Source organism: Rattus norvegicus, chromosome 12 (genome assembly GCF_036323735.1).
Source record: "Rattus norvegicus strain BN/NHsdMcwi chromosome 12, GRCr8, whole genome shotgun sequence".
Classification (NCBI taxonomy): Eukaryota; Metazoa; Chordata; class Mammalia; order Rodentia; family Muridae; genus Rattus; species Rattus norvegicus.
This window is the reverse complement of record NC_086030.1, coordinates 11,193,925-11,213,275: the sequence shown is the minus strand read 5'-3', so window position 1 is coordinate 11,213,275 and position 19,351 is coordinate 11,193,925. Positions and strand designations below refer to the sequence as shown.

At 47.4% G+C, this 19,351-nt stretch overlaps 1 long non-coding RNA gene across 2 annotated transcripts; it reads left to right on the top strand.

Annotated features, from left to right (window-relative positions):
- The first annotated feature begins 5,192 nt into the window (after positions 1-5,192).
- On the top strand, positions 5,193-18,668 carry LOC102553253 (uncharacterized). 2 transcript variants are annotated; one of them, XR_595238.3, is made up of 5 exons: positions 8,210-8,704; positions 8,875-8,997; positions 12,953-14,202; positions 16,010-16,214; positions 17,901-18,665. It is a non-coding gene; the product is annotated as an uncharacterized LOC102553253 (long non-coding RNA). The 2 variants fall into 2 exon arrangements; XR_010056696.1 differs by having other exon boundaries at positions 5,193-8,704; positions 8,875-14,202; positions 17,901-18,668.
- Positions 18,669-19,351: the final 683 nt, after the last annotated feature.

The window sequence follows — 19,351 nt, the reverse complement described above, 5'->3', positions numbered from 1 at the left end:
AATGTGCTGTTGCCATGGAGACCAGCACTCCTTCAGCGATGTGGAGCCTCTACCTCCCCGCTCTGAAGAACTTGGCTAACTAATCAGAGCCTGTGCTTTGACGAGCAAGAGAATTAAGCCTCGAGGGCAAGCCTTCAGCAATTTCTGGTTTCTTTCTTTCTTTTTTTTTCCTCGAGTCTTTGGGAGAATTTCTGCCCTCCGGACTTGCAGCTCGTGCTAACGCCTGAGCGTAGTGACGGTATTTACATCTATAGAGACGTACTTTGTGTTACACACCCCGACACTGACAGCGTTTTATCTGTGTTTACAAAGGAAACCAAAGGCTTTCAACAAAGTGAGTCTTGTCCCCGAGTCTTAACTCTCTGTCCAAGTCAGGACCTGAACCCAGAACCATCAGACTTCAGTTGTTAATTTCCCCATAGTGTGGAGTTGTTATCTAGACCAAGCAGGAAAGGGCTCTAACTCTCTCTCGCGCAGTAGATAGTACAGGAGCCAGGACGGATGCATAAATTATCCAACCGTAGAGCCCAGTGCTAAGGGCTGGGTTTGGGAGACAGTTGGTCAATGTTAGTTAGCATTTTGTCTAAGCTCCGCCCCCACAGTTACCTGGCAACAGTCAGGTGTGCCTGACTCTCTGCGAAAGGGGCTGCTTGCCCCCTCCACTCTCTCTTGCTCTTTCTTTCCTGTTTCTGCTCTGTCCTCTCACCCCTTCCCCATCTCTCCCTCTTCCCTTCCCCCTTCTCTCTCCACCTGCTCATGGCCGGCCTCTCCTCCTCCTCTTCCTCCTCCTCCTCCTCCTCCTCCTCCTCCTCCTCCTCCTCTTCCTCCTCCTCCTCTTCCCCTTCTCCTTCTCCTTCTCCTCCCCACCTGCTTTTCTCTGTCTCTACTACCCTCTCAACTCCCCTCCCGATGCTCCAAATAAATATAGTATATTCTATACTATACCATCGTGTGCCTGGTCCCTTAGGGGAAGGGATGCCTCAGTTAGGGCCCACAGAGGCACCCCCTTCCCCTACACCTGACCACACATCCTCCAAACACATCCCTTTCTCTTTATCTATAAACACAACAGTCAAAGTGCTGAGGCTGGTGGACTGTAGGGTAGTTGCCGATGACCCAGGGCCTCTCATCTCTAACACGATGAGGTTCTTGCCCAATTCCAGTTCTACTGGCCTCCGGAGCTTCTCTGCTGAGATACAGGAGGACAGCTGTGTGTTGTGAGAGCAGGTCCCAATCTAATACGTCCGGGGAAGTCCTGCTCTCTCTTCATTTCCTTACACTTTGCTTTATTCATTTCAACCTAGCTCTTTCCTACAGCCTACAGAGCTTCTTGTAAAGATTGGTGGGTTTTTTTTTGTTTTGTTTTGTTTTGTTTTTTAATTCTTGGGAGCTGGGTAAGGGTGACTCAGTTTTCTGTGCAAACACACAAGGACCTGCATTAACTCTAATACTGACTGAAGAAGCCAGGACAGGAGGGTCCCTGGGGCTCACGGTCCTCCAGTCTAGCATAATTGCTCCAGGCTGATGACAAGCCCTCTCAAAAAGTGAGGTAGACAACATTCGTGAGGTTCTCCTCTGACCTGCACATGTATGCTCACACACCCGCATGCTCACATGAGTGAACGCATGCGTGTGTGTGTGCATGCATAATCACACACACACACACACACACACACACACACACACACACACACACACAGAGTCTTGATAGAAAATCAGGAATGGTTTGGAGAGAGATGAGCAGATTCCCAACATCCACAATTCCAGTTCCAGAACATCCAACCCTTTCTTCAGGCTGCCATGAGCACCGGGCACACGCATGTTGCACATACATACATACATACATACATACATGCAAAAACACCCATACACATAAAACTAAAAGACCTTGTAAAAAGGCCAAAAAATCGTGTTAGCTTTGAAATCAAAGCTGTGACGTCATACCACTCAACTCCCTGCCCATCCTGCTAACTTCAAGGCTGTGGTTTATCTCGGGCTTTGTAGCATAATGCCGAAGTGTCAAACACAAGGGAAATATGACCAAGCGATCATCCCTCTATGTGGTGCTTGAACATGCTCGGCCTGGGGAGTGGCACTTTTAAGAGGTGTGGCCTTGTTGGAGATAGTGTGTCACTGTGGGGATGGGCTTTGAGACCCACCTCTTAGCCACGTAAGAGACCATCTTCTGTTTTTCTTCAGAACAAGATGTTGAGCTCTCAGCTCCTCCTGCAATATGCCTTGATGATAATGGACTGAACCTCTGACCCTGTAAGCCAGCCCCAATTAAATGTTGTCCTTTGTAAGAGTTGCCTTGGTCATGGTGTCACAGAAACGGAAACCCTAAGACACTCTATTTTGTTAATCTGTGAGCAGACAGGTATGATATGATATCCAAGTCCTACCTACACAGAGACCAATGTTTGTAATTAATAAAACATAGAGCCATGTGAACCTAATACATATTAATGACCTGTACAGCCATGACCATGCTATGTGGTAATTAGATAGGACCGGTAACACATTCAACACTAGCTGAATCCCTTAGGCCAAAGGCCTCAGGGCACAAACTGAGGCAAGAGAGGCAAGGAAAAGAAAGAGGTCCAGATGTAGGAAATCAAATTAGGGACACAGATTAACTTTAGAGGCTACTTCAAGAACCACCCTACACACCCTTGTCCAAGGATCTCCGGTCCACAGAAATAGTAGAACAGAAAACCAAGGAACCTGAGCAGGGAAAACAGTCTGAGGATAATTGGCCGGGATTCTCAAAGAATGAAAGTTGGCTCTAATATTCTTAAGACGTTCATCTGCAAGGCCAGCACTTCCATACATTTAGATGAGCAAGAAGCCGGTGACCACCTCTCTGCAGGACTCCTTGACAAGGGAATCCATTCAAATCATCCAGGAGGTTTGGGGGCGGGGAAGTCAGGCAAAATGGGGAGGAGGCACTCCACATTTAGGAGATCTCCCAAAGATCCCAGGTTCAATTCCCAGCACCCATATAGCAGTTCACAACCATCTGCAATTCCAGTTCCAGGGGAATCCAATGTCCTCTCCTGGCCTCTATGGGCACTGCATGCACCTGTGCACAGACATGCATGCAGGCAAAATAGCCATACACATGAATAAAACTAACTAGATCTTTAAAAAATATGTAAAAACAAGGTAAGTTAAACTGTCTAGAAATCCTTTTGAAAATGTAGGTGCTTGGAGACTGTTTTCATTAGGGTTTTACTGCTGTGAACAGACACCATGACCAAGGCAACTCTTATAAAAACAACATTTAATTGTGGATGGGTTACAGGTTCAGACGTTCAGTCCATTATCATCAAGGTGGGAGCATGGCGGCGTCCAGGCAGGCATGGGGCAGGAGGAGCTGAGAGTCCTACATCTTCATCTGATGGCTGCTAGGACAAGACTGGCTTCCAGGAAGCTAGGATGAGGGTCTTAAAGCCCACATCCACACTGACACACCTACTCCAACAAGGCCACACCCATTCCAAGAAGGCCACACCCACTCCAACAAGGCCACGCCTTCTAATAGTGCCACTCCCTGGGCAGAGCACACACAGACCACCACAGAAACCGACACTTCAGAGGCTCAAGGAAGTGGGCGGGATGCAAGCTTTTGAAAGCTGTCCATGGTCCTGATGAACAGGAGACAGGAAGCATTGTGTCCATAGGTTTTATTTCAAGAGATCATTAGACATTGTACCACAGAGGAACAATGGAAGAGAGAGAAAAGAAGAAGCAGGATCCATGTCGTACTAGGGACATGTGCATGACAAACCCCAGTCAGGCCACCGTGCACACCCATCACCTAGGGAGGAGGTGTTTGGAGATGCAGGTGGGTGGCGTGGCGAGGAGGCAGAGCGAGGCTTTGGAAAGCCCAAGTGATCATGGCACTTGAGGTCCTGGGAGACTTGGGAGGACATAAAAGGAAGCAGACAGACCCTGCTTCGACTTCGTAAAACCTGAGCAGACTCCTTTCTGCAGGTAGCAAAGTTTGGGGTTTTTTTAGTTGCTTTGTTTTTGTTTTGTTGTTGTTGTTGTTTTTGTTGGTGATGGTGGTGGTGGTAGTTTTTCAAGATGGGGTTTCTCTGTGTAGCCCTGGGTGTCCTGGAGCTCACTCTGTAGACCTGGCTGGCCTTGAACCCAGAGATCCACCCACCTCTGCCTTTCTAGTGCTGGGATTAAAGGAATATATAATTATATGGCATATATATGTATATACTTACACATATATACATATATATAAATGCATTCTAGCTCAGCCGTTGTCCGTCTTTGTGATACTGAACAGATGACCCAAGCATCATTACCTAATCTGGACATAACCCTCACCCTTTCGCAGTAAGATTTCATGTCTATTATGGGCACATGTCAACTTGATACATCAAACTAGGGCAGGAGGAACACAAGATTGCTCTAAGTGAACCGTCAAACGGACGTAGGGGGAACATGGTTTTAGGCAGCCATCCCCTTGCTAAGCAGACGTCTGGAGAGCAACGTCTGTGCTACTTTAAGAGGAGAAGGAAAAAAGAAAAGAAAAAGAAAAAGACACAACATATAGAGAACTAATTAGATTTACAATCTGTGAACAAAGTCAAAATAAACATCTCGGATCCACTTTCCCCCCTTCCTATGCAGCCTGAGGGCAAAGGCCAAGAGAAATTACCATTAGGCTTGAGTAACGCAAAATAGATTGTGCGAATTTTTCTATCTGAAATGTGTGAATTTAATATACAACTGTAAATTGGGAAGTGCCCTTTGATTTCCAAAGTAGGCCGGGTTCGCAGGTGGGAAAAGTCTGTACCACACTGACAACTCTGGAGGCTGCAGGAGAAAGAGAGAGATGGGGGACTTCAGGGAGCTGAAAGATCCTGAGACCATGGAAAGGGCTCAACATCCATCATCATGGAAAAGCTGAGCTGTGGCAGGGCTGAAAGGCTCTGGGGACTGTGGTCCCCTCCTCATGAGTAGGCCGGGTGACGCCACAGGCAGCCATCCCAGGACACTTCCTTTAAGCTGCACAAGAAAGGAAATGAATTTCTGCAGCTGTCCAGAGCCCAGCCGTGGGTCGGACAATGAACTTTACCCTGAGCTTTCTGGCATAGAAGATCAAACCCGAGGTTTCGCTGTGGTGACACTTCTACAGGGAAGGGTTTGGCTTGCAGGAAGAGAGACTCTCCTGTATGACCAAAGATTGGCACTGCCCTGTATCTCTAACCCCCAGAGGGATGCAGGAAGGGGTTGACTCAGCCCTCAAGGTACTTGATGGTTTGTCAATAACTACCTGTGTTACTGAGAGACCTAGCACAGCACTGATACAAGACCCCTGAGACAGGGACAGGGTGAAGGTCTGAATGAAAATGGCCCCCAGAGACTCACAGGAAGTGGCATTATTGGAGGTGTGGCTTTGTTGGAGTAGGTGTGTCCTTGTTTGAAGGAAGTGCGTCACTGGGGGCGGGCTTTGAGGTTTCAGAAGCTCAAGCCAGGCCTAATGGCTCACTGTCTTTTCCTGCTGCTTGCAGATACTGATGTAGAACTCTCAGCTCCCTCTCCAGTGCCATGTCTGCCCGACTGTAACTTCTGCTGGACTGACGTCCCCTCTGTCCGTACCCCATAAGCCTACGGCAGGCTTCACGTGGTTGGAGTAGCCTGTTTCTCCTGTGAAGTTTTCTCTGTGTTCCTCCAGACTGCCTTTCAGCTGCATGATCACGGCCTCTGCTCTCAGTATGGGCTGGTTGACATGGTTCCCTCCACCGGACTGAGCTTCGAGGGCAGGGCAGGGGCCAGGCCTCAGACCTGTGTGCAATCAATCAATAAGCTCAAATTATGTTACACAGGTCTAAATGATAGACTTCCATCAAGATTCCAATTAGGAGAGATGGGAAAATAGGTCCTGGCTCAACCCTTCAGCCCCTTGTGTAACATCCTAGAGGGTTCCACAAACCTCCAGGTGGGAGAGACCTTGGGGGAAGTCCTGTGGAACCTGAGATCCTCTGACATTGCTCAGTGTGTTTTCTCTCTCATGGGAAGAAAACGGGATGAACGAACGCATCGCTATAGTCAGTGTCTCTTAAGCAAAGTGCACAGAAATCTGTGGGGTTCTTTCTAAAGGACCTGTGCCAGGTCTACAATAAGGAAACGACGCCATGTTTCTAATTGCCCTAAAGTGTCTCTTTGTCGAGAAATTAAGGTTGCAGCTTAGTTTCTACTGAAGGCAGGGATGGATGCCCTACTGTGTGCTACTGTGTGGGAGAGACAGAGGACAGGCAGAGCAGACCTCAGAGCCTCCTGGCCATTGCTGGGAAACCCAAGCCTCAACAAAGCACTTCTATAAGTACATCTGCTATAACCTCTACGTAAGCCGTGCCAACGGCAGAGTTCAGACCTTCTGGACAAGAACACCCTGCCTTTGACAGAATGTTGAAAGCAGTGTGGGATGGCCTAAGTGTTGGTAAGGAATGACAGACAGAGAGGCCAACATACCACTCTTCTCCCTGTGACCTACAATTTCTGTGACATCACAAAGTACAGAGTGGCCCTTAGTTTTGGCAGCTGCTGAAGTAGTCAGCTGTTCATCCCACAAGTCCAATACGGGTCGGTAATAGTTTATTGTTGCATCTGCTTGTCTCAGGGGACAGAACTGAGTGGCTTTCAGAATGTGGCTAACAGCAACAGGCTGACCGGGAGCTCCTCAGGGGGACTTGCACTGACCGCTGGTTTCCACCATGCTGGATGCTCTCACCGTGAGGTGTCAGTGATGAGAAGGCTGGAAGTGTCCCCAACTAACCAACAACTGGCTCTGGCCTCGTCCACACCAGGACTACACACCACAGCCTCAAACTCTTGTTAGAGGTCACTATGGCATCAGAGTTGATCCTGAGTGTCAAGCAGAGATCTCAGACATGCACGGTGACTTAGGGTTTTACTGCTGTGAACAGACACCATGACTAATGCAAGTCTTATAAGGACAACATTTAACTGGGGCTGGCTTACAGGTTCAGAGGTTCAGTCCATTATCATCAAGGTGGGAGTATGGCAGCATCCAGGCCTGCATGGTGCAGGAGGAGCTGAGAGTTCTACATCTTCATCTGAAGGCTGCTAGGACAAGACTGACTTCCAAGCAGCTAGGATGAGGGTCTTAAGGCCCATACCTACAGTGACACACCCACTCCAACAGGGCCACACCTTCTATAGTGCCACTCCTTGGCCCGGGTATATACAAACCATCACACATGGTTACGGGCATCTCCATTTTCAGGTGAAATAAAAGGCACAGAGAGGGTAAGCCACTTCCCCAAAGCCTCCCAGCTTGGAAGTTGCAGAGCAGGGACTAGAAGCCAGGTCTGACTCCAGGGCTGAAGCATTCACAACCAATGCCTCTCACTGTCTGACAGGTATCACACTGATGAGCAGGGGTGGTCGCTCTTGTCAGGGGAGGCAGTCTGCAGTAGACCAAGCATCCGTGGGTTCCTTCAGACATTCTTGCCCAGCCTCAGAATGCATCCCACCATCCTCCTTTCCTTCCGTAGCCTGTCACCCCTCACATTTTTCTATTATTAAGAGTCTCTGCCGTGGTCCCGCTCACGACCAGCAATGGCCAGCAAACAGCTGTCTAAATGTCCCACGCTTGCCTGAGAGTCCCAGAGACCAGGCAGCTTCCCCAAAGAACAACCCTGGGGCTGGAGAGATGACTCAGAGGTTAGGAGTGCTGGCCGCTCTGGCAGAGGACCCAGGTTTGACTCCCAGAACCCACATGGCGGCTCACCACCGTCTGTGACTGCGGTTCTAGGGGATTCGGCACCTTCTTCTGCCGTCTGTGGGGGCCAGGCATGTGTGAGCCGCACAGACACGCACGCAGGTCAGCATCTGTACACATCAAAAATAAAAATACAGCAAAAAGCTTGCCCAGGTCATCTGTAATATGCAGACCAATGGGAACCTCCAGCATAGAGTGGGTAGGAGACGGATGCTCAGGGAGGGATGCTCAGAGAACGGGAGGGAGCTTAAACGATAAATTAGTTCCTAACAACTGGTCAGGAGCAGCATGGGTAGCATGCAGGCAGGGGCATGGGTTTCTGCTACTCCCCAGCCCACTTCTAGAAAGAGCCACTGAGGGTCCAGCACAGACATACTGTGGGGTCGGGGTGGGGTGAGGGTGCATGCAGGGGTCAGCTGGAGAGGGACCCAGTTTCCTACTTCAGACCTAGCAGTTTTACAGAAGGGATTCAATGGAGGACATTGCAGTGTCTCATGCACCGGAGTGTAGAGAGCGGCGCGGTGAAACAAAGATGGCGCCGACATCCAGCCTTGTCTGGATATAAACGACTTACTGCGCATGTGCAGGCTTGTCCCCTTGCTAGGGCTCCTTCTAGTGGTGAACGGCGGTACTGCACACGTGCGGTTTATGCACCAGGTGTCAGTTGACTGTTAATATGCTAATGAGGTGATTCATTCTCCGCCAATCCCTGGAGGACAAGTAGTGGGGTGATCCAAGCCCCACCAATCCCTGAGAGATAATTAGCATACTGTTGTCTATATAAGCCGAGCGATTTTGCTGCTCGGGGTCCCTGTTCAAGAGAGCTGTAACACTAAGAAGAGCTGTAACACAGTAAAGGCTTGTTCGCAGAAGAATCCTGTTGCCGAGCGTCGTTCTTGCTGGCGGGACATTAGGCGCGCGACACCGGAGGGTCAGGTACTGGTTTTTATTAAACATTTGCTATGCATAGGGTAACAAGTATGTATGCATATCGTATACGTATTGTATTGCATATTGCACACATAACTAGCATAGCAAGAGTAGGATGTATTCACACACAACGAAATGCTTATCTCAATTATGTATAATTTAATTCTCTTTTAAAGTGAGGGAACAATGATCGTTTAAAAAGGAATCTGTCAGATGGAGACCGATGTTGAGAAATGTTCCTACTGTTACGGGGCTCTGCTGCCGAAGACGTAGAGTCCCTTATTAAAGCTCTTAATATGGTAAGTTACGTTTGAAGCAATTTTCCTATTTGTTGAAAAAGAAGGAAAAAAAAAACTTTAAAGGGAGAGGTTTGGTGGATTCTGCACTGTTCATACAAAACTTCGACCTTCCAATTAAAGTGAGGGGGACAGAGGAGCATCAAGGAAAACTTGAAAGTTAAACAAAAAATTCCTGCATAATTAGTGGGCTCGGTTCACAATGAAGCTCATTAAAAAGTTGATCTCACCCTGGAGCTCAGCAAAGATGTGGGGGAGGAGAGGGTGCATGCGGAAAAGATGGCTGACAGGTGTGGGCCTGGGGCATCACGCTCTAATGCCCACAAGTATAACTACAGGTAACAACAGCAGTAACAACCACTGAGATTGAGGACTGGAATACACAAAATCAGTGTCCCCAGATCGTTATCCTCCCCCACCCCCAAATGAAACACATTTAACCTCACGGCTTTTAACACAAATGATTCACCAGTTTTTTGTAAAGATTTTTGTGCCAGTGTTCACGAGGCTAAACATTACAATGGCAACATAGTGTTTTTAGAAATTATATACAAATGCTGTCAGTTACAAAAGTCCTATAAGCCACCAATAGATGGTCACGGGGGTGGAGGGGGTAGGGGGTGGGAGTGGGGTGTTTGTGTATGTTGGGGTGGTACTGTGAGTCAAACCAGGTCCTTGCACACAGAGGCATTATCTAGCACTGGGCTGCCTCCCTGGCTCTCTGCTTTCCAACTGGATCTCACTGGGCAGTGTTGTCCTTTTTCCTGGATCTCCCTATAAGCCCGAGCAGGCCTTGAACCCGTGACCCTCTGCCCAGCTCCTGAATGCTGACATTGGGAGGACATACAGCACATACCTGGCTGCAGCTAACATGTTACTCCCGGTTGGCAGCACTGTCAAAGCTGGGGCAGACCGTCCTAGGTTAGGGAAGAGGCCCGGCATGATCCAGCCCTATAGTCAAGGGGAAGGGGACTGGTAGCCATGTCTGGGAGAAGGGAGAAAGTAGTTTCTACAAATACTGCTCTCCGTGCTCCTTAAAAACTGTGCGTTTCTTTTGTAAAATTAACACAGAGTAAAGTACAAAGTAAAAGGTTTTTTGTTTTTGTTTTTTTAAATCTCTCTTACTAAAGTAAAGTTGTTCTAGTTTTAGTTTCAATCAAGTCTAAGGGCTAATTCTTAAATTAACCTATCAGCATAGTTTCACTAAAACATTAAGAGAGCCCTTTGTGGCACAAACCAGTGGGTCTCTGCGAAGCTGAGTTACTCTGGAAGGCACCAAAACCAAAAAGGCATAGCTGCTAAATAAATCCTAGAAAAAAAATAGTTATTAAAGGTATGGGTGTCGGGGTGCATTCTGTGGTCAATGCATGTTCTGTGGTCAGGGCATGCGCAGTTCACGCTTCCCTACCAGGAACTATCCGACATGGCGCCATTCTCCAGCTCCCGGTGTCTTGCTGCCTCGAGCAAGCCCTTTTCTTTTGCTGTGCTTTGGCAGCTCTTCCCGAGTCCCTGTGGCTTATGACAGTCTGTCCAATTAGCTGTCGGCAGGCACGCTTCCTTTTCCCTCCGCTGCAATGACCTTACACACTCGAAGGAGACTCCATACCATTAACTGGTTTAATCAGAGCTAAACAGAAAGCTGGTCTCAAAGCCCCACTGCTAGGCAACAAGGGGAGCCCGCCGAACTAACTCTCTGGCAGAGAGTATTTCTAAACTCCAGATGAGAACAATTACTGCAACTTCACAATAAATCGTTAACTTGGTCAAGAATAATATCTTGTAGAAAGTGTCAGGAAAAGTCGACAATTGCGATCTGAAAATCACCAGTCTAAAACTCTGGAGGATAGACATGATGCTCTTTCTAGATTCTGGACCATTTTGGATTTCAGAGATTTTTGACCGGGTGTGCTCGATTGGTAAAATCTGCGCATGCATCCTCAAATACAAATAACTCCCAGGTCTGAATCGCCTGTGGTCCTAAAGCATTTTGTATACAAGGACACACAACCTATACAGGGAAAAACTAAGTTAACCTATCAGAATTTATTTCTCATTTCCTTGGAAGGCAAGGTCTCTGGTACCCTGGCCTCCAACTTGTTTATAGCTCAGGGGGATCCTCCTGCCTCCTTTACCTTCTGAGCCCTGGGATTATAGGCCTGTTTTCTTGTAGTACTCCGGAATTAAATCAGAGCTTCACGCATGCTGGGCAAGCACTCTACAAACTGTGCTGTGTCTCCAGGCCCTGCTTGCTGAATTTAAATGAGTGTCTTTTCTGATCTATCCCAATGCGCAATGGAGAATATAACTCCGCCATGCACCATGGGTAACTAGCTTCCTGTACGTGCTTGAACGGCTCGCCTCCACCGAGCGTGAGAGGCAGCCAATACTCTCCTTCAGAGGCACCTTTTGCGAGTCCTTTGCTGGTATCTGCTTTGAGAAACAGTGAGGGAAGCCAGTTCTCACCGTGAAATCAGACTAATTTATTATCCTTAATCCGGAGCTAGCTTAGACTTCAAGCTCTGTTAGCTAAAATACTTTATCCACATCTATCAAGGGAGGAAAAGGTTAAGATTAGGGGGAAGGCTTTTAAAGGCTAACAGACTTCATGAGAAGGGTTTCTTACGACTTCGTAGAAAACAAACCCCTCTTAAAAAACAACTTTAATGAGTTAAGTGCAAAATGAATGGGAAACATGTGGGTTATATTTCCTTTAAGATGTGCGAGGGCTTAAACACTCGAGGGAATGTGTTTGCAAAGTGTGTCTGAGGAGTGTTACAAAATAGATTTCAAAATGCTTGAAAAATAGCCTGCGGTAGCTAACCGGCCTCAGATGGGTCACGACAGTTCAGCCGCCCCTCACTGCAAAATGACTGCAAGCTCGGCCGTCCAAGATTTGTGTTATGGAAGGGTAGTCATACTGTGGTTAGTTATTTGTTTAGGAAATTACTGAAGATGTGCTAACTGGAAGACATCTGGAGCGTTCGGCATGACACTGGGCTGAGGAATGGAGCCTCAGTGGTGCCCAGTCGCTGAGGACAACCATGCATGCAGCCAGGGGAATGGGGCCGAGACCCCGAGTGGGCAACTTGTAGAGAGCCGGACCACTTACAGGAGGCTCAAAATGCATTGCTCTGAAGCTCTCAGGATGCTAGGTTTATTCCGTAAAGCCTTGCACTGAAAAACAAGACCCATGCACATGCATGCCCCCAATGCAGCAGCAGCAGCAGCAGCAGCAGCAGCAGCGACAGCCCCGGTTTACAGCTCATGACACTGCAGCGCCTGATTCCCCACGTGTATCACTAATGTAAAAAGCAACAGGATGTGCTATGACACTCTCTAAAAATGCCCTGGTAAACGTACCCTGCCAGGAAGGGAAGGTGAGTGGTTCAAACCCTTAGAAGGCAGGGCAAATCTGCCGAGTAACTTTTGTATGTGGTAATCTGGGGTCTAACCACAGCTAAGCTCGATTGTGATCCCATATAAAGCAGGTCACCGTACAGCCTGTCTCCTCTCTTCAGGAGGTGGAGTAGGAATCCAGTGACAGTAAATGCATCTCAGATATTACTTGACACTGCAAATGCTATCTCCAGTCCTTTCAGGCCAGTGCGTCCTGTATTTCCTAACTATTGGCAACTCGAATTAATCAGCTCTGCACTCCCAATCCAAAATGCTCCAGAACGGGAATTCTAGACAAGATATACCACAAGTGGAGACCGACACTGACAGGACACAGTCAAAATGTAAGATTACTGTCGGGCTCCATCTAGATCTATTCAAAACATACACTCTTGGTTTAGACTTTGGTCCCAGGCTCAAGATATACACAAATATTCCCGAGTCCCCAAGCAGCCAGACTCTTAAGCACTTCCAGCTGCCAGCACGATGAAGGAGAAGCACTCACACTGTGTATATAGCAAACATTTTGCTCTGTGACACGTGACTTGCTTTTGCTTCATAGTGAGAAATGCACGCGTGTTGGTTCCTAGACTAGAAGATCATTGAAAATCGCCAGTCAACGCCTCACCTCAGAGAGAGATGTCTGGACCATGGTTGGCTCCTGATTTCAGCCCTGGATAATGGCGAGTTGGAAGAAGTAAGGTTAGGAGAGACCATAAAGGGGACAAAAATTGCTTTGTTTCCCACCCATTTGCGGGGTAGAAGAAGAACCAGCCAGGAGAGACACGGAAATCCTGTTCCTGTTAGGAAGGAAGTAGAGGATGTAGGTAGGGGACAGAAGATTGCTCAGGGCATTCTCAGACTGATTGATTCCTGCTTTCTCAGGGGAAACCCTCTAGCAGTGAGTTCTGCTGTGCCCCAATCCATCTCACAACTTCAAGCTGCACTGGTCCTGGGCCCTACGCAAAGGACAAAGGACTGATGAACAGAGTGGGACAAGTTGGTCCTTCCTGGTCTCTTCTAGTTTGGTACCGCTCACCCAAGTCTTTTCTTGTCTACACTTCGGAAGGGTAAAACCCACTTGTGGTCACAGGGAGTGAGAAAAGTGGGGCCACAGAACTGTTTCCAGGCACCTTCCAAGCTGTAAATATGACCCAGTTGTGTGGCAATGGAGCGATGTGCAAATCCCAACTTCACGCTTGGTTTACCTAGAGCATTTCTGGGATTTACGTGTCTTCGTTTCTCTTTCGTGGTTCTGATAAGACTGCCAAGAGCCACATAAGGGAGAATGGTTTATTCTGGCTTACATTTTAAAAGTCCATCATGGCGCGGCAGTCACAGTAGCAGGGGCAGCAAGCATCTGGTCACGTGGCTGATCACGTGGTGCATCCACAGTCAGAAAGCACAGAGGGATGCACGCGTGCTCGTGCTCCAAGGGACGCATGCGTGCTCGTGCTCCAAGGGGCGCTTGCGTGCTAGTGCCCCACTCACTTTCTCTAACACAGTCCGGAATCCTCACACAGCCTGCCCACAGTTGAGATATATCTTACCACATCAATTGACATCATGCAGATGACTTCTCAGACATTCTCAGATGCTAACATTAATCTAGATATTTCCTCACAGGTGTGCCAGAAGCTTGTCTCCTAGGTAACTGAGGATCCTGTCAGGATGATGATTAACACATCACGCAGACTCACAAAGAAACCAGAGAGATGACAACATACAATTCACACACCCGAACTTCACCCCTCCCTGTCTCCAAACAGCCCCAACTCAGTCTCCATGACAGCGGAGCAAAGGTTTCACCAGGTAACTGCAGACTGGAAAAGAAGAGACCGTTAATGACAGATTGGTAGTAATATTTGAAAAACAAATGACAGCAGACTCATTGGTGTCCATAATTCTGCTCCACAAAGAAAAGGATAAATTCAGCTTCTTACTTAGGAGCCCAGAGAAAGAGTGGGGCACAGCTAGGCTTCAGTCGCTTCTCATTAGAAATTGGTGCGCCGCGCTGAAGAGATGACTCAGCAGTTAAGAGCCCTAGCTGTTCTTCCAGAGGACCCAGCACCCCCATGGTGGCTCACAACCATTTGTAACTTTGTTTCCAGGGGATCCAGCACCCTCTTCTGACCGCCTCAGGCACTGTATGCATGTAACACATACATAGATGTGGCAAAGTGCTGGTATAAAAATGAATGAGCGTAGGGAAAGATGGCCAGCACCAGCTGTCATTAGGGACAAGCAAATGAAAGCAGCAATCGCACACTTCGCAAAACGGTGAGACTCACATAACCACCCCGACCAAACGCTCACCAGGGTTCAGAGCAAGGGGAGTGTAGAGTCTCCGCTAATGCAAGTGCAAGATGACCCTGGCCGTGTCGGAAGACAGCACTGTAGTTTCTTATAAATGTGAGAACAATCTTACCATGCTCCGGGGACCATTGTTGGAGGCATTTACTTGAAGGTAATGCGTACCCGGAAACCAGAAACCGTGTAGGAGCATTGTAAATATGCAGCATGGTTGACAGCCATTGTATTTGTAATTGCTGAAGCTCGAGAACAGCTGAGGCGCCTTTCAGTAGACGGTGAATAAACAGAGTGTGCTGGTGTATCCATCCATACAGTGGAATACCGTTTGAGGAAGCCATAGACAGAGAAATGTGAGTAAGGTAGGAGGGCCTGAGAGGTGGAGGGAAAATGAGCAGCCCCAGGGGACCCACAGGATTTTCAGGGCAGTCAAATGATTGTCCATGAAACAATTCTGGTGGGTGCACGCATTATGCTCTTGTCCCAGACTGAGGCCCACTGCAAGCTAGGGGCTCTCGTATAGGAGCACTTGTATCAAGCCAATTCGACACTCTAATACAGGAGAGACGGGGTACTGGCGAGGGAATGTGGGAACTGTAAGAACCATTTCTGTTCCTGTTTTCCTTAAAGTTCTCTAAAAAATAAACTGTGATAATTCAAGAAATGGCTTTTGGAAGTGTCATAAAATAAGACTCATGATAGGGAAAATTCACCACACAGAATGTCCACTATGAAATAGTACCACATAAATATTTATTAAAATAGTTAATTGGAGAGCCACACACATTACCACATTGACCTTAAAATTATTAGTAAATTGCACAGAAAACAAAATACCACGTTGACAAAGATGTGATTTCATGAGAAAAGTCTGGAAAAGAGGCTCATGGCAGCTAGTGAGGGGTCTGTTGTCCCCTGGGAGCAAGAAGCACACATCGCTATACAATCAAATCGACAGTCAACTCTCTAGAAATTTATTGTAACACCACAACTTATGCCAACATAGCAAGACTCAAGCATGAAGTGTGAGAGAAACACATTTAGCAGATACAATTTAGAAACATCTTTTTATTTAAATTAGCTTAAATACTGGAGGGCAAACACTGGAAGCAAAGTCTTAGAGGCACACCCTCGAGCCATTCTGTCCGGTAGGGGTACCACGGGACACGGTGTCCACAGAGTGGCCACCCAGGGAGGGTGGTAAGTGTGAACACACGTGCTTTCATAAAGTAATGAGGTTCTCAGGGTGGACAGAGGAACTGCTAAGCTCCAAAATGTTTAATACCACCATGTTGGTTTGTATTTACAGAACACTGAGAAACCAGTGGACTGTGTGACATGTGTGAACCTGCTCCTTGGGGTGAAATACATTCAAATAAAGGCCGGCCACACAGGGAAGCACAACGTCTACGCTTCACGGATCTCACCTTTCCCTCGGGAGGCAGAGGCAAGACGCTCTCTGTGACTTCAGCTTGGTTTACGTATTTATTTCCAGGCTGGACAGGGGCTACAAGGTAAGACCCTGTCTCAAAATAATACTAATACTAATAATAATACTACTTTTAAAATTCCAGCTTAGAATTATCAAGTTAACAGGAAGAGGTAAAAGCATCAGAGAGGGCTGTACTTTAAGAACAGATCTGTAGAGATGAGGCAAGGAATGCCTAAAATTAAGCAGGGGACCCTCCTCCTGAGGACAGGGGTGGTGTGTACTTGGGAGAGCAGGGAGGGCAGGGAGGGCAGGGAGGGCAGGGAGGAGAGCAGGGAGGAGAGCAGGGAGAGCAGGGAGGAGAGCAGGGAGAGCAGGGAGAGCAGGGAGGAGAGCAGGGAGAGCAGGGAGGAGAGCAGGGAGAGCAGGGAGGAGAGCAGGGAGAGCAGGGAGGAGAGCAGGGAGAGCAGGGAAAGCACAATGCAGGGAAAGTGAAAGCTGCGAAGGAGAGCGGGAGAGAGGAGTGAACGAGCTTTCTTTTCCTTCTGCCACTCAAGGCACATAAACCCCCATTTGTGGTGACAAACATACCAGTCCCGTACCACTAGGATTACCACTAGTATTAAGCCAATATTCAGGTTTTAATTTTGTTTTTAGTTTTCTTAAGGTGTGCGAAAAGCAGAGCAGAAATGATTTCATAGCATCATCTTAATATGTTTTTATTAACAAGGCACCTGAAATGAGAAATATCAAAACTACAGTTTTCAGAGAGAAAAAAAAACTAGTAAAAATTCAAATTACTACAAAGTAAATGTGTAAAAATATGTTACCATACTGATCTAATATTTTTTTTTCTTTTTTCTTTTTTTCGGAGCTGGGGACTGAACCCAGGGCTTTGCGCTTGCTAGGCAAGCGCTCTACCACTGAGCTAAATCCCCAACCCCCTGATCTAATATTTTAATTACTCAGGTTCCACATTAAGAAATAATATCAAAAGCAAATGACCCAAAAATTAAATAAATATGAAAAGCCTAGATTAAAAGCATAAATAAGTAAACTTGGAGTAATTCTGTCGAGGTAAATAAACTGCAGATCAGTGCGTGTGAGCGTCCCCGTGAGGGTTAGCTCACCACCGTGCGTCCTTCACTGCATCCTATTTTCTTCTGCTGTGATGGGCTCTTAAGATTCGCATGGGTGTCATGTGCGTCCCAGATTGAAAATATTGTACATTCAAACAGTAAGCAACAAACAAAGACACGAGAAAGTTGGTCTGGATGACTCTGCAGGCCTGTGATGTCACCTGTTTCTCAGCCGAGTGACTAGGAGGCCTCAGCTTCCCTTAAAGAGCCATTTGTCTGGGACATTTCACCAATATTCTCCTAGTTTCTTTAAAAAAGAAATTATGGGAGCTGGGGATTTAGCTCGGTGGTAGAGCGCTTACCTAGGAAGCGCAAGGCCCTGGGTTCGGTCCCCAGCTCCGAAAAAAAGAAAAAAAAAAAAAGAAATTATGGAAGTAAAGCTTTCACAGCAAACACATTACATGTGTATACACTTACCATAATTACATGTGTAACTGTGGCACAAAAATGATAAAGTGGGTACATTAAAATAGATCTTTAATAGTTTTTTTTATTGTTTGTTTAAACAAATAATTGTTTGTTTAAACAAATTGATTGTTTAAAATTTCTAATTTTAAAACCAATCAAAGGTTTAAAAAAAAAAAAAGCAGAGAGGAAGACATTTCTGTATATTTCCTTCTCCAAACACACAGATTGCCGTTTCTCCCTTTATGAGCTAAATCCATGCTTTAGTAGAAGCTGGGAGTGACAGTTACCAAAGGAAATATCCAGCCAGAGCCTCAGAGTCCAGCACGGCTTGGCAAGCCACACAGCCTCCATCTACCTTCCTACACACAGAGAGTGACCAGCAGTGTGGCCATGACGGGAGCATCCACGACGCTCCTGTCACACAACTACGCGCATGCCGGTCACTGGGCTGTCGCTCCAGTGCTCCTGTTTCCCAGGGAAGTAGACCGAGTACTTCTACTGTGGTAACACACCTGCTTTACAATCCAGAGCAGCAAAGAAAACAGTTCCTACTGTGGGCAAGGTAACGTGCCTCGCGCGGCCATGACTTGTGCGGCCATGACTCGTGCGGCCATGACAGCATGTCTTACAGAAGCATGTCTTACATCTGAGCGGCCTCTTACAGATCCGCGCAGGAGTTTAAGACAAGCAAAGCCTTTGCCACCCACTGACAGCTTCTGAGGAGGGAGAGAGTCGGAAGCACATCTGACTTACTAACTCAGCGGCTACAGACCAACCTAGCATAGACGCAGGCCTGCACTGCGGGAGCATGAGGACTTCAGGGGGAAAAAAGGTTTATGCAAAGGTAAGTAATGCCAATGCCAGGAAAGGGCTACCAACCACCAGGGTTAGAGAGAAGGGCTGTCTATCTGTCTGTCTGCCTGGCTGCTTGTCTGCCTCTCTCTCTCTCTCTCTCTTCCTTCCTTCTTTCCTCCCTCCCTCCTTCCCTCCCTCCCTCCCTTCCTTCCTCCCTTTCTTTTTTTTTTTTTTATAGTTTTTTTTTTCTTTTTTTCGGAGCTGGGGACCGAACCCAGGGCCTTGCGCTTCCTAGGTAAGCGCTCTACCACTGAGCTAAATCCCCAGCCCTCCTTCCTCCCTTTCTTTAAGTCCAACAAGAGGATTTAGTGGGGTTGTTTCTTTCTGTTTGATTTTTTTTCTTTTTTTCGGAGCTGGGGACCGAACCCAGGGCCTTGCGCTTGCTAGGCAAGCACTCTACCGCTGAGCTAAATCCCCAGCCCCTCTGTTTGATTTTTGAGATAGGGTCTTGCTATTCTATACAGGCTGGCTATAGGCTGCGTGCGTGCGTGCGTGCGTGCCATATTTTCACTATCCTTTTAGCAGTTGGAGGGCATTCAGGCTGTGTCCGTTTCCTACTGATCCTCCCACATCAGCCTTCCACATTAGTTGTTTATTTCAAACGTCCCTGGTGTGGTGCCTGGAGTCCTAGCTACTGGGGACAAAGTAAGACCCTCCTCTAAGTAAATAAATAAAAGCAAGTTTGCTCATCTCTGTCTAACTTTTCAAGAATTGGGCCCGTTACAAAAAAATGATGTCTTTTGATTTGGAACTTTATAATCTGTGTGAAGGGGCCTGTGTACTGTGGGATGCTCCCCTCTGGACCCCAGTCAGACCACAC